Here is a 5663-nt window from a genome sequence, read left to right as displayed (position 1 = left end):
AGAGGTTTTCTCACTCTTGCATTAACATCAGACCATGTGCATCTTCCTGCCAGCAGCATCGTCTGGTTTGGCAGGCCTGCAAATCTGTTTCAGCACAAAGATCTGCTTAATGGAAAGTGTATTGCAGAAGAAAAAAAAAAAAGAAAAAGAAAAACGGTACTCACATTCCCTTGTGCCCTCTTTATCAAAGGAACAAATGGTACAATAACCCAACATAACCAAGGTGGTATTTGAAGAAACTGTCTTTTCCATCTGGGACTAATCTTTCTTCTAAGGTGGCCATGGATGGTGTGGCGTCAAAAGGCATGCAGGTGCCTTAGAATGGTTTTTAAAACCTTTAGCAGTGCCTCTGTAGCACACAATAGAAAAAATACTAACACTTCCATTTTTAAGCGGTTAAAAACATAAACAGGTAATTCAGAGAAAAGGGAATAAAAAGTTGACAATGAATATATTAAAATGTTTAAGTTCACTAATGATCAAAGACATCTGTAAAAGTGAAACCAGAACTCCATACACTCTAGCTGAATTTATAAATATTGAAAAATACAACTGATTTTAGTGTAGGAATGACAAATCAGGCATTATCTGCTGACAAGACTAGAACGGATGAACCTTTCTGACAGCAATTTGGCAATAATTTTAGACATTTTATACCCTTTGGATAGTAATTTAATTTCTTCGAATACATCAAAGAAGAATAATCAGATACATAAGCATGGTGACATGCACACATAGCTATAAAAAATCCCCATCACAGTAATGTTTATAATAGTGAAAAACTTGACCACAACCTAAATGTCTAATAAGGAAATTGGCAAACAAAGGATGGTTCATCAATATGATAGCATATTATATAGATATTTAAATTATGTTTTCAAAATTTGTAACAGTATGGGAAAATGGGGTATAAAACTTGGCAAGCAGACTCTTCCAAATTAGGTAAATAAAGGCATAGATAAAAGAAGGTTAAAATGAAATATACTAAAAAATCAACAGAAGTATCTCTGGAGGGTGAAATTATAGGTAAATTTGTAATTGTCTGTATTTCCAAACTTTTGAAATTGGGCATATATAACTGTTATCATTATGTGCTCTACTCACTACCATGTTATCCCAGCATTCTCGCAGGTGGTGGGGTGACTCATGGCTGGACCCTTAGCTGTCCACTCTGCATGCTGGACAATGTGAAGAATGTGTGTACCACAAGCGATCCCAGGCCCCAAGGGGTGTAACACATACAGAGATAAACAATGCTAATATTCATCTTAAGGGAGTTGTCAGAGCCTATTGTGGAGGATGCTGGGGAGGGCAGGGGTGCTGACTTGACCTACCGTATTTCCATGTTCAGCTGCTGAACGTTGGCTGCAGACAGCTCACAGCTGAGTTCCTCTCCAGGCAATATATAATTATGATCTGCACAGAGCCTTGCACATAGTAGGTACACAATAAACTAACTTCAGTAACAGATGAACAAAATAAGCAGTAAATGCTACTACAATATGACGTGGACAAGAATCCTATGGCCTGGAGAAAAGAAAAACACAATTCAGGGAAGGGTCCATAGAGTGGCTGGTACTTTAACTGGAGCTTAAAGGAGAGGCCAACTGTGTGCACCTGTGGAGGAGAGGGGAGGAGAGGATCTATGGTAGACATAGTATTTCTCATGGGCATCCCAGAGATGCTTACTCTGACTTCATTGGCGTGGTAGTTCCTATGTGCTCACTTCAAGCCACGTTACAGCCTCCCTAAATGATTATCTTTTTGCTGGAGCAGCAAGAAACAAATGGAGGCACGGGACTGTTGGGCCACCCAGCAAGTAGCATTTGCTGTTCAAGGCAAGAACAATGGCCTCTGCATGTCCATCCCTTGGTCAGGATTCCACTGTGGTGGATTCTGAGGGGCCAGTCTTACCGAATCCCCTTCACTGATACCACACTTCACATGTAGCCAGAACTTCCAGATACAGCCTCTTGCTTAATCTCCTACCATCCCATGTAGTCTTCTCAGTTTACAGTAAAGAAAATGGAGGCTGACTGGAGTGAAAGGGTATGTTTAAACCCAGAACTGTCTAGTGATAAAAACCAAAGCTTCAGTTTAGTCTAGTGCTTTTCCCCTAATGCAAGATTAAGCTGTGATACCTTCCTGGAAAAATACTCTTCTCAAAAAATGTTGCCTATCTCTTCCTTTTTGCATTAAAAATAAACAAATGAACCCGTCCCGTCCAATCCTGTGCACATCTCTCTTGTTTTGAGGTCACTATGTGCTTCAGTATTTTGGGGTGTCAGATAATAACACAAGTGAACCATAAAACATGGTAGTTAAGAATTTTCTAAAGGGGTGATCAGAATTCACTCCATACGTATATTAATGCTCCTTAGTCAATTCCCCTTTACTTCCACCAAATTTCCATAGAAATCTGTGAAACAGAAAAGAGTAAGAGTTATTGAGAGAGAACTGCAACATAACCTGAGTGAGTTTGTCTGAACACTAAAGTCTGCTCTGAGCTTCTGGGTCACTAGGGGAAAGTCAACAAGTATTTATTGGAAGCTACTAAAAAAAGTATGATACTCAGCGATTAGTGGAGATTTTCCTTTTTTTTTTTTTTTTTTTTTTGAGACGGAGTCTTGCTCTGTCGCCCAGGCTGGAGTGCAGTGGCCGGATCTCAGCTCACTGCAACCTCTGCCTCCCGGGTTCCCGCCATTCTCCTGCCTCAGCCTCCCGAGTAGCTGGGACTACAGGCGCCGGCCACCTCGACCAGCTAATTTTTTGTATTTTTAGTAGAGACGGGGTTTCACTGTGTTAGCCAGGATGGTCTCGATCTCCTGACCTCGTGATCCGCCTGCCTCGGCCTCCCAAAGTGCTGGGATTACAGGCTTGAGCCACCGCGCCCGGCTGAGATTTTCATATAATCTGCAAGGATTTTTATAAGCAAACCATTGTAGATAACGATGAAGCAAGAACTTTCTATTAGAAGACAACTCTGTTGTTGCCAGTATATAAATACACACACACACACACACTCAGATGCACAGACACATATATATCCTAAGGCAATTAGAAGCAAAAATGGAATTGGCCTCTTAAATAGTCAACCTTGTGCAACAACAAGGCAAGAAGTAGTGAGAAGACAGGGCGTATTCTAGTAAGTGGGCTTAATACTTTTAGTAAAATTTACCAAAATTCATAAGGCTGTATTAGTTTATTTTCTGTTGCTATCATTGAATACCTGAGACTGCATCACTTATAAAGAAAAGAAATTTATTTCTTACAATTCTGGAGGCTGGGAAGTCCAAAAGCACGGCACTGGCCTCTGGTAGGGCCTTCGGGCTGTGTAGAAAGCATTACATGGAGAGTGGCCAAGACTATCTCTGTCAGCTCAGGCCTCTCTTCTTCTTCTTATGAAGCCACCAGTCACATCATGGGGGCCCCACTGTGACGATTTTATCTAACCCTAACAACCCCCCAAGGCCCTACTTCTAGTCAACATAAGAATTTGGGGGTTATATTTCTAACACATGAAATTTAGGGAGTGCATTCAAACCATAGCACTGTCTAAGAAATCTGAAATACTCATTTAAAGATGGAAAAGTTGAAGCTAGGAGAAGAGACTTGGCCCAGATATAATGGGTTTTCAGACTTACAGAAAGGGGCTCTTTAGATGGGACTACATTGTATTAAAAGAGGTTGCTGCTGCTTCTCCATTGTCATTAATCTTTTCATCTTCTTATTCCTCTTAGCAAAGTCGGGGCATAACATATTATCTTCTGTGCCTGGGGATGGGAAAATGCAGGCAGGTAACAAGAAGAGAGAAATCGTCCTCCTGTAAGTGGTAGGCACCCAGGCCTGACCTGCATGAAACTGCAGGCGTACCCAGCCCTTTGTGTCTGCTGAGAGACATCTGCCATGGACCACACACCACCTGACACCAGAGGCTTGCATCAAAAAGGCCTCAACAGAAACAGGAATGGAACGTGAATTTACAGCCTTCGGCTGAACAGCTCTTGCAGCAATTCTTGCCCATGATGCCAACATGGCTCCCGGTGCTGAAATTATCACTTCAACTATATTAGTCTCTTCTGTTCTTTCATTCGTCTCATAACTTTTCTGAAGTCCCTTGCTCTCTCGGTCACTGCCTTGTGTTTCCTCGAACATCGCTGTAATCTGGTGTCTTGTGACGTTACAGGCATATCTTGCTGTTGTTCAGGGTAAGCATGCCTGCGGAGCCTCAGATAAACTTCTGTTTTCCTGCCATTAGTACTCAAACCAAGTTGTTGACACCAGTCTCTCGAAGTGTCCCGACACACCTTACTAATGGGAGGCAAAGTGGCCGGCAAGGGAAGGGCTGGTATTTTGCATCCAGCTTTTGGTGGAGCTGTAAATTGTTCATTTGTTTGAAGTAAATGACCTTGATTATATTTCTTAGGCTTTTCCAGTGTGACAGCAGAAGTTGAAGAAACACTTGGGTTCCGTTTGTTCCATATTTGGGTCATCTTTAACTGGCACCCATGTCAAAATCACACTTTCCTCATCAGCTACTTTCCCCCTCAAAGAAATTCTTCTTGCTGCGATCCAAATTTGAGTCTGACATATTCAGCAACACCCTTATCTTGTCCATTCGGTGATACGATTTTTAAAAATCAGTCTGTGTGCGATGGCTCATGCCTGTAATCCCAGCAGTCTGGGAGACCCAGGCAGGTGGATTGCTTGAGTCCAGGAGTTCAAGATCAGCTTGGGAAACATGGCAAGACCCCCGTCTCTACCAAAAAAATACAAAACGTAGGCAGGCGTTGTGGCACGTGCCTGTAATCCCACCTACTAGGGAGGGTGTAACTTTTTTTTTTTTTTTTTTACCCTGGCCAGCAAAACGTATTTCAGCTGGCTCAAGTATTTTGTAGACATTGTTCCCCTCTCTCCAGCTTCCCATTATTGTAGGTGAGAAGCGTGACACTGTCTCTTTTCTGTTTCTTGGTAATTAATGTTTTTTTCTTTGTATTAAAGGGTGCAAAAGTTTCTCTTTTTACCTGCTCTTCAAGAATTTAATTTGGATGGGTTTAAGTATGTGACTTTCAGGAGCCCCACGAGTTCATTTTAAACCTCTGATCCAAGTCTTTTTCACTCAAAGAAGTTACCTTCTATCATTTGTTTAATGATTCTCTCTTTCCTGTGTTCATTTTTCTCTTTCTTATAACTCCTATTAGGTCTACTGGATCGAGCCTCCTAGTCTCCTCTTTTGTCCTTATGATTTCCATCTCTGTGTTTTTGTTCTATATTTGGGATATTCTTGCACTTGGCCTTCTCAGCCTGCTTTAATGTGTCCAATGAGTATTTTAGTCAAAGCTCCAGGAAGTCTGTGTTTCTTTGTTTTTGTTTGTTTGTTTGTTTGTTTGGGATACTGCGGTTGAATGTCCTTCTTGCACTTCTGCCCTGGCTGTCTATTCCGGCAGTGTGATTTCCATGACGGGCTGTTCAACGGATGCTTCCTCTCCCTCTCTCTGCCCACTGAGGCCCTGTAGGTGCAGAGTTGTTTTTTTACATCTGTTCTTTGAAGTTCAAGGCCAGCTTCTGGGGGTTCTTTCAGTGATCACAGTCCTGTGAGTGGTGGGAGGGATGGCCCCTGTGGGACATCAGTGTAGCTGGATATAAGGGGTCAGTCTCAATTA

The 5663-nt window shown here is 42.0% G+C and overlaps 1 pseudogene across 1 annotated transcript in view; it reads right to left on the bottom strand.

Moving 5' to 3' along the window:
• The window catches only part of LOC105525575, an 11163-nt pseudogene extending 6564 nt beyond the window's left edge, over positions 1-4599 (bottom strand). Inside the window, exons 1-2 of the transcript XR_001003942.1 lie at positions 3669-4599; positions 520-524 (exon numbers count right to left, since the gene is read on the bottom strand). The product of XR_001003942.1 is annotated as a developmental pluripotency-associated protein 2-like (transcript). The remainder of the gene's footprint in view (positions 1-519; positions 525-3668) is intronic.
• Positions 4600-5663: the final 1064 nt, after the last annotated feature.

The sequence above is a fragment of the Colobus angolensis genome, unplaced genomic scaffold (assembly GCF_000951035.1).
Source record: "Colobus angolensis palliatus isolate OR3802 unplaced genomic scaffold, Cang.pa_1.0 Scaffold54, whole genome shotgun sequence".
Lineage (NCBI taxonomy): Eukaryota > Metazoa > Chordata > Mammalia > Primates > Cercopithecidae > Colobus > Colobus angolensis.
Note: the sequence above shows the minus strand (reverse complement) of the source record. Positions and strands in the feature narration are given on the sequence as shown.